Source organism: Protopterus annectens, chromosome 8.part1, assembly GCF_019279795.1.
Source record: "Protopterus annectens isolate FY-2018-M chromosome 8.part1, PAN1.0, whole genome shotgun sequence".
Lineage (NCBI taxonomy): Eukaryota > Metazoa > Chordata > Ceratodontiformes > Protopteridae > Protopterus > Protopterus annectens.
The window spans coordinates 354,112,702-354,131,017 of record NC_056742.1 but is presented as its reverse complement, the minus strand read 5'-3'; the positions used below and the strand labels follow the sequence as shown (position 1 = coordinate 354,131,017).

Below are 18,316 nucleotides of genomic sequence, written 5' to 3'. Positions count from 1 at the left end.
TAATCACCGGTTTATTGAGAAAACAGTACGTAAAACGGATAACAACACAACGCATTTTTCGTCTATTACACAGACCTCTTCAGACAACAAAAATGAGGTCAAGACCAATTATATATAGTGACAATGAATAGGCAATTAATTCAAATCTTCCAATGAAAACATCTCATAAATATGTAATATATCATGCCTAATTCAATAATCAAATATAAATAACTAACTTCCACTTCCATAGTGATAGAAAATTGGTACATGAACTTCAATTTCGTTGGATTTTATATCGAGCTGTCCGGTGCATTGTTTCTCCTCCTACAGTGCGTTTTGGTGTTTATTTGGGTTTGGACTTGCACTGTTCTTCCTTGCTTTTGATTACTGAATTTACTTAATAATGACAGGTATATGACTCTAAGTACAGTTAAGTGTTTTATCTAGGCCATTAGTGCAATGCTGGAGTGTCAGCTAGGAACCTAAGGCTGCAATAGTTTGCATCACTGTTTAGATTTTTTCAAGAAACAGTGCCAGAAAAACAACTCTTCACAATCTGTTCTTTGACTTTATATATGCATTGTACTTATATTTACATTCCTATGCAGCATGAATTTTCAGTTGTATAGTATTTATTTACACTTTGTTCACCCAGTTAGTCCCACTAGGACAATGGCCTCTTATCAATACTATACCAGTGTGGCTCCTGACATCCTGTAAACAAAATAATTAGAAGCTGACCACCAATGTTGTCAGCCTCCGTGGTATCCATGTTCTGAAACCAAAGTATGCTATAGAAATAAGCCTGTGTAAAAGCTACGTCTGACATACAGTCAAGGTTCAAGGACCTTTGTTGACAAAGTTACTAAACCATGAAGTATTTAAATCCAATGTAACTGCCCACACAGAACACTTTCATTGCCATTTAATTCATTTGCAAGTACCAGCATGTTTCTCTCATTATTCACTCTGTAGTTTTACATGCCAATTCATTTTGAAATTTTCTTGTCAAAAGGTTAAGTTCTCAGACATTTCAACCTACAAAAAAGAATAAATGAACTTTGGAAAGATGATTTAAAGATAATGTGGTATGTTGATATCCTGCAGTGTAACACATTATGTATGCAATTTATAGCAAATCTTCTCACAAGGTAGAAAAGAGGCAAAAAACAACTGATAACAGATGCATTTCACACTAGAAACAGCTGTGCAAGAAATAATCTGAATTACTTTAACAACTGTGCCTCTCAGTAATGTATATTAAAAAAAATCAAGAGAAATGAAAACAGTAATAAAAAAATCATAGTTGCAGTGAACAGACAGCTTTGTACACACAATTGATGCAAGCCCCACTGAACCCACACTTTTGGCCACTTAGACCGGATGTTTATTTTTTGCATTTGTTAACTAGTGTAGAGCAGTGACCCCCATGAACCTTTTTCCGACTCACACAGTAGGAAATGGAGGCTGAGGAAATGAGATCCTACACTACAGGAATCAGAAAGTTATAAACCTATGCTGAATAATCATCACCATCATCATTATCAATTGTTTTATCATGGTGTGGATGGGAGGAGAAATGGCGTGGGGGTTATCCTGAAGGAACAGAATTCTAAGAGTGTTTTGGAGGTGAAAAGAGTGTTGGATAGAGGGATGTTTATAAAGCTGGAAATTGATGGTGTAATGTTGAATGTTGTTAGTGCATATGCTCCACAAGTTGGGTGTGCGATGGATGAGAAAGAAAAATTCTGGAGTGAGTTGGATGAAGTGGTGATGACTGTACCCAAGGGTGAGAGACTGGTGATTGGAGCAGATTTCAATGGGCATATTGGTGAAGGGAACAGAGGGGATGAGGAAGTGATGGGTAGGTATGGTGTTAAGCAAAGGAATGCAGAAGGTCAGATGGTAGTGGATTTTGCGAAAAGGATGGACATGGCTGTGGTGAATATGTATTTTAACAAGAGGGAGGAGCATAGGGTGACATATAAGAGTGGAGGAAGATGCACACAGGTGGATTATATCTTATGTAGAAGGGCCAGTCTGAAGGAGATTGGAGACTGTAAAGTGGTGGCAGGGGAAAGTGTAGTTAGACAGCATAGGACGGTGGTTTGTAGGATGACACTGGTGATCAAGAAGAAGAGGATGAGTGTGAGGGTAGCACCAAGGAGCAAATGGTGGAAATTGAAAAAGGGTAATTGCGAGGTGATGTTCAGGGAAGAGTTAAGACAGGCACTGGGTGGCAGTGAAGAGTTACTGAATAGCTGGGTAACTACAGCAGAGCTAGTAAGAGAGATGGCTAGAAAGGTGATTGGTGTGACATCTGGAAAGAGGAAGAAGGACAAGGAGATCTGGTGGTGGAATGAAGAAGTACAGGAGAGTATACAGAGAAAGAGGTTGACGAAGAAGAAGTGGGATTGTCAGAGAGATGAAGAAAGTAGACAAGAGTATAAGGAGATGAGGTGCATGGCAAAGAGAGATGTGGTGAAGGCTAAGGATAAGGTGTATGAAGAGTTGTATGAAAGGTTGGACACTAAGGAGGGAGAAAAGGACCTGTACCAATTGGCTAGACAGAGGGACCGAGCTAGTAAAGATGTGCAGCAGGTAAGGGTGGTAAAGGATAATGAGGGAAATGTACTCACAAGTGAGGAGAGTGTGTTGAGCAGATGGAAAAAGTACTTTGAGGGGCTGAAGAATGAAGAGAATGAGAAGGAGAGAAGGTTGGATGATGTGCGGATAGTGAATCATGAAGTGCAGTGGATTAGCAAGGAGGAAGTAAGGATAGCTATGAAGTGGATGAAGAATGGAAAGGCTGTTTGTCCACATGACATACGTGTGGAAGCATGGAGGTGTTTAGGTGAAATGGCAGTGGAGTTTTTAACTAGATTGTTTAATGAAATCTTGGAAAGTGAGAGGATGTCTGAGGAATGGAGAAAAAGTGTTTTGGTACCGATTTTTAAGAATAAGGGTGATGTGCAGAGCTGTAGTAACTACAGAGGGATTAAAATGATCAGTCACAGCATGAAGTTATGGGAAAGAGTAGTGGAAGCTAGGTTAAGAAGGGAGGTGATGATTAGTGATCAGCAGTATGGTTTCATGCCAGGAAAGAGCACTACAGATGCAATGTTTGCTCTGAGAGCGTTGATGGAGAAGTACAGAGAAGGTCAGAAGGAGTTGCATTGTGTCTTTGTGGACTTAGAGAAAGCATATGACAGGGTGCCTGGAGAGGAGATATGGTATTGTATGAGGAAGTCAGGAGTGTCAGTAAACTATGTAAGAGTGGTACAGGATATGTACGAGGGTAGTGTGACAGCGGTGAGGTCTGCAGTGGGAGTGATGGATGCATTTAAGGTGGAGGTGGGATTACATCAAGGATCAGCTCTGAGCCCTTTCTTATTTGCAATAGTGATGGACAGGTTGACAGACGAGATCAGACAGGAGTCCCCATGGACTATGATGTTTGCAGATGACATTGTGATCTGTAGTGAGAGTAGGGAACAGATGGAGGAGACCTCGAAGAGGTGGAGATATGCTCTAGAGAGAAGAGGAATGAAGGTCAGCAGGACTAAGGCAGAATATATGTGTGTGAATGAGAGGGAAGATAGAGGAATGGTGAGGATGTAGGGAGTAGAGGTGGCGAAGGTGGATGAGTTTAAATACTTGGGATCAACAGTTCAGAGTAATGGTGAGTGTGGAAAGGAGGTGAAGAAGAGAGTACAGGCAGGATGGAGTGGGTGGAGAAGAGTGTCAGGAGTGATTTGTGACAGATGAGTACCAGTAAGAGTGAAAGGGAAGGTCTGCAAGAGGGTAGTGAGACCAGCTATGTTATATGGGTTGGAGACAGTGGCATTGACAAAAAGGCAGGAGTTAGAGCTGGATGTGGCAGTTAAAGATGTCAAGATTTGCACTGGGTGTGATGAGGGTGGACAGGATTAGGAATAAGTATATTAGAGGGTTAGCCCTGGTTGGAAGGTTTGGAGACAAAGCCAGAGAGGCAAGAATACGTTGATTTGGACATGTGTTGAGGAGGGATGCTGAGTATATTGGGAAAAAGATGCTAAGGATGAAGCTGCCAGGTAACCAGAAAAGAAGAAGGCCTAAGATAAGGTTTATGGATGTGGTGAGAGAGGACATGCAGGTGGTTGGTGTGACAGAGCAAGATGCAGAGGACAGGAAGAAATGGAAACGGTTGATCTGCTGTGGCAACCCCTAATGGGAACAGCCAAAAGAAGAAGAAGATCATCATTATCAATCCCCTTTTTCCATTTTTTTTCTGTATAGGGTTGAGGTGCCATGTCAATTGTCACCATCTCTCCTACCTGCTTCCACAGTCATGCCTGACTGTCGCAGATCTTCTGTCACACAATCCATCCATCTCTTTGCTGGATGCCCTCATTTCCTCTTGCTTCTTCCTGCCTGTCCCAAAGCATCTTCAAATGATTTTCTTCTTTTCTTCACATGTGCCCGAACCACCGTGATCTGTTCTGTTTGACCTTCTCTGCATGTGGAGCTACTTGAGCTGCTCCTCTGATGTCCTCATCTCTTTGTCTGGTCCACAGTGAACGTCCAACAACCCATCTCAGACACTTCACCTCTATCACCTCCAGCTTCCTCAACTACTCTGTCTTCACTGCCCTGGTTTCTGTACCATATAGTAGTATTGTTCATACTACTGTTTTGTACACCTTACATTTGAGCTTCTTTGGCATTCTCCTGTCATACACTACCCTTGACTCTCTGTGCCAGTTGGCTGTAGCCCCTTTGATTCCACCTTTGACCTCCTCATTTGAACTTACTTCTCCTCAACCACCCCTCCCAGGTACTTGAAGCTGTTAACATTTTCCACTGTCTCCCCTTCTATCTCTATTCTCAACTTCTTCTGATTTTCCCCATTGGTTGCTATTACAGCTGTCTTTTCTGTATTCAGCTTCAAGCCATATGTCCTCTGTTTTGTATTTCCTTGGCTGTTCTTTGAAATTCAGGAAGCCATCAGAAGAAAGAAAAAAGCAGTGCAGGAAAAAGTGGGAGATAGAAAAGACTCCTTCTTTTTTTCATAGGTAGGCACTGGGCTATTGGCCCTAGGGCCTATATAAGCCTAGCCAAAAAGGTACCCTGGTTTTCACAACCCAAGAAAATTATTTTCCTGTGCCCATGTTGAGCAGAGCCACAGAAGTGATCCCTGGGGTGAATTTCCTATTTCCCATCCAATCATCAAGATCTTTCTTGAGGAGTGCTAATGAGGAGCTCTGTTTGACATAGATAGGTGGTCTGTTCCAGAGTATGGGAAGTCTCTGGGGCAGGAATCTATCCCTCCAGCATGTTTGTTTATTGTGGTGACAAGGTGTAGGTCCCTACAGCGTGTAGCTCAGAGGGATTGGGATTTCTTTAAGTGGAGCATATCCAACAGCTCTGGGTTTGACATAGCTTTGTATGTTAGGCAGAGATCGCCTCTGAGTAGGCGATATGCGACGGAGTAAAGCTGGAGTTTTTTGAGACGGTCTGCGTAGGGCATCTGTTTGAGGCTAGTAATCTTCTTTGTGAGGTATTTCTGTGGCCTTTCCAGTTGTTGTAGATGTCTTGTGAGGTACATACCAAAAGGGGCATTGTACTCTATAATGGGTCTAATGAGTGATGAGTAGAGGGGGACAATGACCTCTTTTTTTTCTGGATGAGAAACCTTTCTTCTGATGACTTCCTGAATTTCAAAGAATAGCCAGCACCAACTGGAAAAAGAGTGTTTAATATATGAAACCGCAGTAAATCATAATAAATACAGACCGGTTTTGACCCAATGGCCTTTCTCAATTCCTGAATTTCTACATTCCACCTCTGACTTTCCTTATGTACTTTATTTTCATAGCTGGCTCGGCCTCATATCTGTCTTGTAGTCCTCATAAATGCTGTTTTGAGGTGCTGCCATTCCTCTTCATCTCCATCTATTTCCTCTTCTGCCTGAGATGCTAGAGCACTGAACATTTCCTTAAACACATGTGCTTTTTCTACAGTCACCTTTCAGGTTTTCAGCCTAGCATCTGTTGACCATAGAGCCTTCTCTGACCACAGCTTGCAGCTGATTGTGTCACCTAGTGGCGTATGCTGTGGGCCAACTGTTTCCCTCGGGATAACTTTGCAATTTCTGTTTCTATCCAATGCTGTATGAAACTACTAATAATTTAAAATATAAATTCACTTTTTATTACTGAGATGCCAGAAAAGTAACTGATATCATATAAGATTTCTATGGCACTCTGAAACAGCATCCTGTTGCACAAGAAAACTTAGAAACAATCTTGCTGACCTGCAAGTCATATTCACTAGAATTTCATTCAGGCAATTCCACTGTATACTAGAAGTGTTGTTTATAGTGACATAAGGTAAACATCTTTATAGTACTTCAGTGTTTGCCACTGTATTCCTTTTTTATATGACAAAATATTTAACCTTAACTGTCTACAACAGATTACTGAAATTTATACTGACAATTAATGTTAGAAGAAATGTAACCAGAACCTGCATGTGCCAACTAACTGTGGTGATAATTTCTGGTAATTGTGTAGTTCAGACTTTCATCTGTTCTAACCCTAAACTTTCCATGCACATTCTGTATAGGATTCCTCTATCCAGTCATGGCAGCATCTTTCTGTACCATTCATGTATCACACATCCTCAAGCTAGCCATCTCTGTCAGGAGTACCCTGCACTACATTTCATTTATACATGTTTCATTGTGATTTAATCAATGTCCAGGAATCGGTGGAAACCCTCCCCAGACAAAGTTTTAAATTTATCATATAGTTAGAGACACCAAACTAACATTCATTCAAAAATGTTATGCTTTCAGAAAGAAATACGGGGATAGAATGAAAGGTGCTAGAGAAATTGTTTGTACAATATTACAAAGCAATTAGGACAGCAGTAGGATGACACAACATGTGTGATAATGTACACTCTGCTGAATTTTATATTGAATGGATGTGATTGCTGCATGTCAGAATCTCCTTTACACCAAAATACAACAAGCTTAAAGTTGACTATATATAATAAGAAGGGGGACCATAGGGAAGCACTGCTCTCCATAAAAGACAGAGCTTCAAATAACAATGTAGATGTCATTATCTATTGTTTTTATCTAAATGGCATTCTCAGAGCTGACTATTGTACTGGTGACTTCCTTCCTGGATCCTGGATTCGTGTATACAGCACATGGGGCAACAAGCACCCTTCAGCACTCGTTTCCATAGCAGGTACAGGTTTTACCGGATCAGGTTGCTAGCCTGAGGCCCAACCCTATTCCACAGTGCACCACACACTTGCACACACATACACACACACACACACACACACACACACACACACACACACACACACACACACACACACACACACACACACTCACACCTAGGGCCAATTTAGAGTGTCCAATCCACCTACTGCGTGTCTATGGAATGTGAGAGGAAACTGGAGCACCCGGAGGAAACCCACATGAATGGAGAGAGGACATGCAGACTCCACACAGAAGGCACCCCAGCCAAGAATCAAACTGGAAAACCTCTTGCTGTGAGGTGACAATGCTAACCACCACAGCACTGCACCATCTTACACCATTGCACTGTCCATAAACACTTAACTATGTCAATGGTCATGCCTACTTAGTAATTTGTCATATGGACTAGCCACACTAGTTGATTCTAGATGTTGGTTCCAGATGCCATTGTTGCGAAGTACAACATCTTTATTGTGTGTAGCTTGCACTCTTTGTCAGCTACAAGAAGAAAAAATGAATGTGTTTCTGCCGTTTTTTCTGCAGACTGCAAGAGCATGCTAAAGCTGACGATCAACAGTTTTAGTTGTATCATTTCATAAAGCTTCATACAATGCTTTTCATGGCAAGCACATTTACATAAGTTTGAATAATGGCACATCTTAAGAAATGGAATAAAAAATAATGCAATGCAATGCATATAAGGAAAAAGTCATAAATAGGACGATAACGCAAGTTGTAGTGCTACTAGCTGTAAAATTATCTTCAGGTCTAAATGTTCATCATAGCTTGAAGAACATTGTCACAAACATTATTGACTTGTTTTGTGGAAATTCTTAGTAGACAACAGTTTTCAGACTGCAAGAAAACATTGGAACCTCCTGTGATGTAGGTACAGAGTCCATAAAGCACTGGCCAGTTAGGACGATGTTGTGCATAGACAAATATTTCTAGTAGTGTATGCTGAACCTGAAAACTGACCTTCCTGAATTATTTAATAGTCTTCACAAGGAAAAAACTGGGTCTGAAAGAAAAAATGCATTCCTACAAGCCTATAACAAGTCTTGTTTTGGAACATTCTATACTATAGCTGATGGGTTAAACCAGATCAAAACTGCATTTGTTGTGTGATCTTCATATCAACGTGTAAGTTAAAATAGTAAGTGTATCAGCACATTAAACAAAAACTATGACAAAAGTATGGTAATTATAACACTTTAACAACTCATAACAGCTAAAATCAGTGGCAGTTAGTATTTAGGGAAGTCTTTCAGAAGCCAGATAGAAAAAAAAATGCATACAAACCTATAAAAGAGCAAGATTATCTGTAGATGGAGAGTGATGTTTATAAATTCCAACAGTCTTAGTAAAAATGAAAGTATATGAATTTTATGTTTTGTCAAAAAAGGACCTATGGGCATTGCAATCAAGGAAAACACAGTTGTAGCTGTGAGGTCCAAAGCCCAACATCAGTCTTGTACAAGAAGGTCTAGAAAGGACAATGAAGGAGTAGGAAGAGATTTCAAAATTAGAAAAAAGGATTCAGTCAACAGAGCCAATGAAAAGAGTAACTTAAAGCCACCCCCCCCCCCACAAAAATACATGTGATGATAGAACTGAAAACAAGTAATACCTAGAGGGTACCTAAATAAGAAGAGGAAACATTTGGTTTAACGTTGTTTAACAAAGTGAAAACTCTTAATGCCCAACATGTGGAATGTCTAAAGCAACTAAGAATGAAATCTACTCAGAAGAGAATAGTTTAGGGATGTGAGAGACATAATGGATTTTGAAAGAGGAACTGCACTTTAGATACTGGTGGTCCACTAAGAGAAAGTGATCACTGTGTCATATCACTTATAACAAATGAGGCATGAGCACCCAATCACACAAAATTTAAATACTGAACCTCAAGTCTGACAAAGTGCTCTGTTAAGTCATTAACACATAATTTGAAGAATCAAAACTGTCAAAAAGAGAGAGAGAGAGAAATATAACTGCATAACATAAATCTGCAATCATAGCTAGCCTCACGAATAGGCCAACTAAGTCACCACTGTTTCTCCTCTGATAGGGGAATTTTCTGTCATTTACTATTTTTATAGTAAAGAAACACAGTTTCATTAAAATAAATAAATAAATACTAAAAACTCCCTTACAAGAGTAGCGTGAGCAGCATCCTAGGGAAGAAGCCCTGTGGACTTGGCTATTCGATTTGTTGGCTTCCTTCACATCCCACCCACGATCTGCCTAGACAATGAAGTGGGTCCATCATGGGAAGAATGGAGTAAGAAGTCAACAGATTCAAAACTGTAAGGAATATCTTGAGTATGACGCAAAGAGAAAGCTTGGTAATAGGATGAGGTAAGTTCTTTTTTAAATATTACTACTGTCAGACAACCAGATTTTATGGATGGCTGGGGAAAACTAATCCTAGTCCACAGTTGTTCCTGATTTTGCAGAACGTGACGGATTTTGTCTAATATGCTTAGCCTGTCACCTGTATTTTTTTAAATATCTTGAGGATTACAATCAATCAAAAATATGTGACATTGACGTTCCAAGCTTCTTATTCTTCAGAAAATGTCTGTTGATGCAAAGCCTGTTGTTTTGCTACCTAAATGAATTTCAGCAACAGAAAAAAGTGACCTGATTATTGACAGAATAACTGTTCATTATTCTGACTTTACAGAATTATTGTAATTTTTGAGAAGCAGCTTGGAATACTTTAATGTGTGGCTACTGTTTCCATGGAACAAAGCAGAAATGCAGAGATAGGCTGTATGTTTACCTATAACTGCTGGGGGCTGCCTGTAGAAGGTCACTAATCCTCTTGCAGTTTTTTCATTATTTTTTTAATTTTACAAGAATGTAAGACAAGTTGTTTTTACACTGGAATTTTATGCAGAAGACTTGTCTGAATAAATAAGCACTTACCCATGTCATAAAGACATTAATAGCACAGCAATGTCTTAACTCACAATGCTAACTGACAACTGCATGGAGTAAATTCAATAAAAGATTGAACAATGGACACTGATGACACAGGTAGCAGTAACACCCCATGACAATTATGCAAATCTAAGTCAGATCGTGGTTATGCATTCCTAATTACTTAAATAGAATTATTTTACAGAAGATCTTCTCAGAAATAGGCACCCAAAAAAGTGCCCTTATCGCAGGGGATACGTGCAGACTGTGATGCCACAGTCCTGCAGCTGTACCTCAGGATGTCAAAGATAAAGTGGGGTGTTGGAGACAGTAACTGTATGCACAATCCTAGATACTACAAAAGCCTAAAGTATTCATTTGGGCATTTATCACTTGAGTGTTTAAAATGAGTCTCCCTATACATCATACCGTGGTTTTGGAAATAATGTTTTATCTTTTTTTATTGAATATATGTTAGAAACATGAAGAAAAAATCAGGGCATTGCTGAGATGCTAGACAATAATTATTGCCATTATGTTTTATGTCAACCAGAAATCTACAATATGTATTACTTTGATACAGCATATGGCAGCTCAACCAAACTTCATTGTAAACACATTTGCATACATTTTATATAATCAATGAGCGACTTCTGCCAAGATCATAGATAATAATCCTGAATGTAATCATTTAAAGCAATCTGAAAACACACGGTACAGTATAAATCTGCTTGCTTACTTCATGCTTCAATACCTAGGGAAATGTGTTGTCCTAACATTGCTAACCCATTAACGCATAAAAACTAAACACAATTTGGAATTGTGATCTGTTATGTAACTTATAGTACACATCACACTTTATTGTATGCTACATTTTAGATCAATGAGTTAAGTTAGTGAGAGGATGTGCTATGTTCACTACACATTTTTGTGCCAAGCATGATCCTAATCTTATTTTATGTTTTGCCATCAGTTGGGGAATCCTTCACAAGGCACAGGGCTGGAATAAAGTATAGTGTGCTATACTGATTGTTCTCTGGGAATGGGTTCTTAACTGCCACTAAGATCACAGGTCACCATCCTGTAAGGAAGTATTTGAACTGAGGTAAGAACTTCTTAAGTTAATGAGACACGTAGTGTGCCTGAAAGCCATTACAGCCAGTTAGCCAGGGCCTGTAACTCCTGTGATTCCATGTAGAATTCAGTAGCCAAATGCTACATCAATCTGCACTAAAACAGGCATCACACATGATATGTTCTAAGACAATGTCCTTGCATTTCTAACAGAGGCAGAGCACCTTGACTCTGGTCCTATCGTGGCAGCCCTATTTGTCCAAAGATGCAATATGGTCATAGGATGGATACCAACTAAAGCTGAATTATAAGTGACCATTTACCCAGCAAAGATGTCAGTGCCTTTGAATATGCCATGAAGTTGGAGTAAAGTGTAGCTTTCTCTCATTTACCATTTACCAGGTAATGTGAACAAATTCTTTCAAGACTTCATTGATTTCCTTGCTAACTGTTGAGTCAGCCAAACTGAATAGTATCAAGCAATTTCAGCATTTGAGTTAAACACAAGTCAGTGGTTCTGGCTAAAGAATTCTAGCTCTAGTTTGTTCAAGGTGATTCCATGACCCTTAGAAAAGGCCCTTATTGGGCCACTTAAAACACTGTGTCAAGTATAATGAATAAACGTGTAACTTGCATTTGAGGTGAGTCTTTCAATACAGTTTTGTCACTAGAGGTGTGGTGACTTGTCAGCGTTTGAAAGATGGCTTCAGATTTGAAAATAAAGTAAAGAACAGATGCTTTATGAGGAACAGACTAATGTGCGGAGCACCTTGACAATGTTTTTCTCGTTACTTTCTTCAGTCGATTAAAAAGAGTAACAGGAAACCAATAAAGGCCTTTTGAAAGCAAATGTGGAAAGTGCCCTGTAAGTCAACAGGCAGGAGATTAAATTTATGGTTGGAATGCTAAATTGTTATGCTAAACTACCTACTTCATCAAGCAATGATTCTAATGAGTTTCTAAAGGAGAAATGTGACATCAAAGCCATTTAAGCAGAGTGATGAATGTTCAAAATAAATCCATGGACAAGGCAAGGTAGAAAAATCTGCACCTCAGAGAGATCTTGGAGGGTGAATAAGGATTTGACTGCTTTGAGTTTGTGAAAACCATCATGGTGCAAAGGAATGAATAGTCCAAGAGATTGCTGGATAAGGAAAAGGCTAAAGACTGTCATCATCACGAGATGATAGAGCACATTCTCACTCAGTTTATGACTCAGTACTTGCATGAGATGATAGAGCACATGGTTGATTGAGAGTGATTCTCGCTCAGCTTATGACTAGGCACTTGAAGCATATCATAGTACTACTGTGTTATGGATATGCCACTTGAGAAGGAATTTTCTGCTACAGTATTAGGTACACTCACATATGCAAATTCCTTTGTAATATGATGTCAGTTAACTTTGCCTGATCAATAAAAGATATTTTTCTAAGAAGGAAAAAAAGTATTTTTTGGACATCTTGTTTCACCTGGGCACAGTGACCCTGGACTTGGATGAGGAAACAGTCTCATGGTGAGATCACCACCTGTTCCTGTCTTGACTGGCCCTTCCCTATATTATTCCTCCTGATCCTGAGCTGGTGAAGTACAGTAATTACTTTTAAGCCCTCAGTGAAGATCTGATTACTGTCCTTTACCTTTCTAAGGATTTTAATGCACTTGCTGCTGCATGGAACAACAGTCTGGCCACTGCACTTGATCAGGTTGCCCCAGTAAGGTTACTATAAGTCTCTATATGATCTTGAGTTCTACTCTCTCAGGAAGGCAGGATGAAGAACACAATGCTACTGCAAAAGGATCTGCCTCTTGGAGGAGAAACTGGAAACTGACCTGCACTGACACTAGGTATCAGTCAGAGATCTCCTGTAAGAAGATTTTATCTATCCAAGAAAAAGCTCTGTTGCATTGAACCTAAGCTTTCTGAATGTAGGGGGGCATACAGGGCAGCCACTCCAGGTGCAAGGTCACGGTCGTGAGATGCCAATTGATCAGTTGTTAAGTACCAGTATTCATTTCCTTGCAGGCAATTCTGAATGCCAGTGCAGAAATGAAAGCCAATATTGCTTTTTTGGTCGGGATATAGTACTTAAGTACTTCAGTGTGTGTGTCTGTGATCTAAGTTATAGTAAGTCATTTAGTAAAGTTTTTAAAAGTACAGGAGAGCTTTTTGTTTGGTAGCCATGCAGTACTACTTTTGTTTTTCTTTTCAACTTAAAAGTTGAGGAGTACAGATCAGAAAGGATAGACATGGACCTAGCCAGAAAGACATTTTTATTTACTCTTCAACTCAGAGTCAAGAGGTGGTAGATTGGGGAGTGGCAGTGGACATTACAGGAGCCATCTGTGACACTCTCTGAATGTTGGACAGGCAGAGCAGTGCATCTCATCTAATCAATCAGAAGGCCTATACTGCATTTGACTGTGAGGCAGTTTCTTCATTCATTCTGGAAAAAGTGGACTGCTTTAGGCATGAGATTATCTCTGATGCACAAGTGAAACATGCAGCTTTTCTTGTGAAAAGCTCCCTTGGCTGGACTGGACACGGTATGCATTTTAATATGCCGATTTGTTTAAGTTCAACATTTTAATTTCAGGTCTGTATTCCACATCTTGAGGGCCTGACACAGGATGTACTTGTTTCCCATGGTGGTTCTTGATCCTGTTATTTTTCAGGATTGTCCCTTTCTCTCCATAGACTGGGATATTACATCTGTACTAAAGAAGGCCTTAAGCTTCCAAAAGTCCACCTTTGAATCCCAGAATTCTGTTTAATGCCCTATCTCTAATCTTCCTTTTCTGGGTATGTAACAAAGAGAGTGACAGGCAAGCTAAGTGAACCTTTTCTTGAAAGTCATGGACTCCTGAATATTCTCCATTTTGGCTTGAGGGTTTCAACAGTTTCACTTTGTGCTGGACCCCCTTGATTTCTCTCTCTCTTCCTCTCTGCTGCACTTGACACAGAGAATCATAGAATCTTGTTAGCACATCTGAAAACTTGCCATGGTTTATGTTCAGCAATCCTAGACTGGCTTGCTTCCTGACTCTCTGTGCAAACCCAGGGGGTCGTTTCCAGTATTAGTACCTCTGCTTCTATCTTCTGAGTAACATAGTTCCCTGGGCGCAATGACAAGAACCTTACTTTTTTCCATGTACATGGTGCCACCAGAAAGGACTGTGGTATCATTATTTCAGTGATATTCAGCTTTATTTTTGCTTTCTTCAGGAATTCATGGCTTCCATAGTCAACTTAGTAAACTGTTTGGATGCCATTTCTTTGCAAGAAGAAGAGAAAGTGACCCTTAACTTTGTTAGGACAATGGCAGTGACCCTTCATGCCACTTATGAGCAATCTATAACTTCAGTCTTCAGTTCAGATATCATTTACATGGTCAACATATAAGAGTCTGTGTCCAATGTGAATGACCGCTGTGTAATCCATTGCTGCCAGGCTGACATTCAAGAGCCAAATGTTTGCCTTTGCCAGATTGCAGCTGCTACCATGTAAGGAATAACAACTGAAGTAAGCAGCTTACATTGGGAGAGGACTTGATTGCTGTGGTTTATGCATTATTCACATATTTCCTGGATTACTGTAACACTCTTTATCTGGAACTTCCCAGCATGAAGTTTGAGGCATTACAACTAGTGCAGATTTTTGTAGTGAGGTCAGTGCTGGGTGTACCCACCCCTGCCACATAACATCTACAAGGAAGAACTTACCAAGACTTGCTATCAAAAACAAAAGCCAAGTGTTCTATTACTAATTAGTAAAACTCTACATGACCATACCATAAAGCCATTAGAATCTACTGCTGATTATCGAAGTCTACACTGGAAAGCCATAAGGGTCTGTCTCTGATTATTAAAGATCTATATAACCATACTGAAAAGTCATAAGGTTCTATTGCTGATAATGAAATCCCTACATAATCAGTGTCTTGCTTATTTGAAGGAATTGCTTGTCTCCTACTGACCATCTCAGGACCTTTGCTTGCTCGGTTGTTGATTGACTGCTATTGATCTCGTAGATGAGGGCATACACTTCAAGCATTCATTATTTTGCCTAATCACCTGACTTGGGGAATTCACTACCTAGACAATATTTAGCACTGCCTCAGTGTAGATCCCTCTAAGAGGTATCTCAATATATAACTGTTTCAAAGCCTGTGGAGACCAATACAGAATTTGTAGTTATCTCTACTGTGCATCTGTTTAATATGACTTTGTATTTTACTGCTTTAGTATTTATTTTATAGTAATTACTTTTTCTTCTTTCGGCTTTTTCCCGGTTAGAGGTCGCCACAGTGGATCAACTGTCCGCTCATGATTGGCAGTGGAGTTTTACGGTGTTGAGTTGCCAGCCCGCCGCCCAACCTTCCCAGAAGGCACACACACACACATACACACTCACACCTAGGGCCAATTTAAAGTGTCCAATCCACCTACAGCATGTCTTTGGGATGTGGGAGGAAACCGCAGCAACCGGAGGAAACCCACACGACCACAGGGAGGACATGCAGACTCCGCACAGAAGGCACCCCAGCCGAGAATCGAACCGGAGAACCTCTTGCTGTGAGGCAGCAACGCTAACCGTTGCACCACTGTGGCCACCCTATTTTTTTTTATAGTAATTACTATTTGTTTTAATTTGCTGTAATCTAGTTAGGTGTAAGTTCATAAATAACATTTGTCTGATCTGATTGAGACCATCCACATAAGCTTACTATTATATTCATATTCTGTTAAAGAAACAAGACTAATTAGATTGGTAATGCTAAAATAAAACTACTGTAAGAATGAGATTTATTTCTGTTACGATACTTAATTAATTAAATCTGCAGACTTTCTTATGAGCCTGGATTATAGACTTTAACATAGTCCTCCTACTAGTTAAAACAAAGCTTATCCTCCCTTGAGTTATTAAACATAAAACCTCACCACTGCAAGTTATTTGGATTCTGACTACAAAGGATAAAACCTGTGAAAATCCTGTTATAGCTTTGACTGCACATCATCAAATGATTTATACATCGATACTTATGCTGAATAAGAGAGGGCACTTGAATGCTATTAATGACCTACATGTAACAAATATAAAATCTTACCCTGCTCTGCCTATAACCTGGAAATATTTAGAATCCACTTATTTTTTTATTTATATATTTGCATTTCTTTACCATGGCAAATATACTGATCCAAAAAGACCGATTTCAATCCTTGCCAGGGAGTCATACTCAGATTCACAGGTTGTAAACTAACAAATGTCAGCAAATCTTAAAGAACATCAAGAAAAAATGCAGTATCTTCATGAAATGAATCTGTATGTAAATCAAAAACTATATATATACATATATAAAGTCTTTCACAATGTCTTACTGAGTGGTAATTCTCCCCTTCAAGCATTCAGGAATGATTTCATGTGCTTGTAGTAGGGAACTTACTTGGAAAAGGCTTACGTATGCAGGTAACAAGTGGGTCCCAAATTCTTCAGCATCTGGGTATTAAGTTCCGTCTGGAAAACCCAGTACTTTGTTAGTGGGTGGATAAGCTTCAGGCTTCTGCTTCCAGATGTCGCAGATGGAGCCAAACTACATTTATTTGTTAGGCCACAAATTTTAGTTTCCTTGTACTAACAGTTAAAGCAGTCTAGGTCTATTTCCATTTATTGGACAACTGTTTTCAGGTCCTTTACAATTTGCAAGTACTACTGCATGTGCGTCGCATGGTTAAAGATTTTGTTGTAATTTGTATGAACATAAATGAAGCTGCGGTTGCCATATTCAAAACTGCAGATATAGAAGACATACTAAAGAAACATCCTATCACAGCCTTTCAATCAATAATAATTATTGTGAACAATACAACATCCAGGATGGACTGATTTGAGAAATTATAGACTAACGCGGGATGTTCCTAGCCTCAGTAACCCAGAAATATCTCATTGTAGGCAGTCTGCAGAATTACAGCAGCCAATATATGCATTTGGTGTCATACATACAGAAATCTGGTATCTATACAGCAAGCAATGAAGGGTACGTACTAGGATTGAACAATGGGCTCAACTCTGAAGTATTACAGAAAGAAGCAGGGAAAAGGCTTTAATCTTTCAAAACAATTATCCTAAGATGATACTTCTTGTGTCCCAAAGCATCTTATCACAGGTAGTCCTGTTAAAAATGAGACATTTTAAATAAGATAGCTATTTTGTTCCTTTTGTAAAGATATTAATACTTCGTCAGAATGCTGTGCTTAGTTAATTAACAAGGTAACAGTCTTTTCAGAATGTAGTATCTTTCTGCTCATTTTGTAAGATTTTCATTTTACTGAATTATTATCTTGCCACATGACCACAAACATTTTTTTAGTTATGTAGCACTTGTTTATTGGACAGTAGTACTAATAAAATATAACAGAGCATAAGTGTAGTTTGGCAACTTATGTAGACAATGGGATATTCTTTACCATTTTAAACACCCTCCCCCAAAGAACAGTGGTCAAAGTATTGGAAGAAAGAGCTTCACAAAAACAATTTGATGGTATGATCATGTAGGATCCAGGTCACAACCCCACCTCCTTCTCATGTAGTTCTGGTTTCACTGAGCTGCTATATAAACAGAAATTCTCTCGCACAACTTTGTGATAAATGTCTTCTCCATCCTTTAATACTGCATGACTGATTTTGTGTAATTTCTTTGACTTAGCCTGGTCTATATCTGCTAATTAAACTCATTACTTATTTGTTCAATGGAGTTAATTTTTATCCATTATAGATGCATCACTTCTAATAAAATCAACCTGCCACCATGATACAGGATGTCTGGATACAGGAAAAGCAGCTGTTTAGTTTGCAGTTGCAGCAACACGAACTGTATATTTGTTTCTGTAAACCTAATTTAGGACTTGAAACAAATACTGTAGTAAAAATATGTACAAGCAAAAGCAAAGTGCACTTACATTCCTGGGAGGCAATACAAAATAATTTAACTAACACTGAACTGTGGTCTGTTATTTATGAAATGGCTTCTACTAGGCCTCAAAGAAGAAAAGAACACTGACAAACTGATACTG

At 39.3% G+C, this 18,316-nt stretch overlaps 1 protein-coding gene across 1 annotated transcript in view; it reads left to right on the top strand.

The window, feature by feature from the left end:
- Positions 1–18,316, top strand: part of LOC122810129 (ankyrin and armadillo repeat-containing protein-like) — a 398,722-nt gene that overhangs the window by 253,830 nt on the left and 126,576 nt on the right. The window lies entirely within an intron of this gene.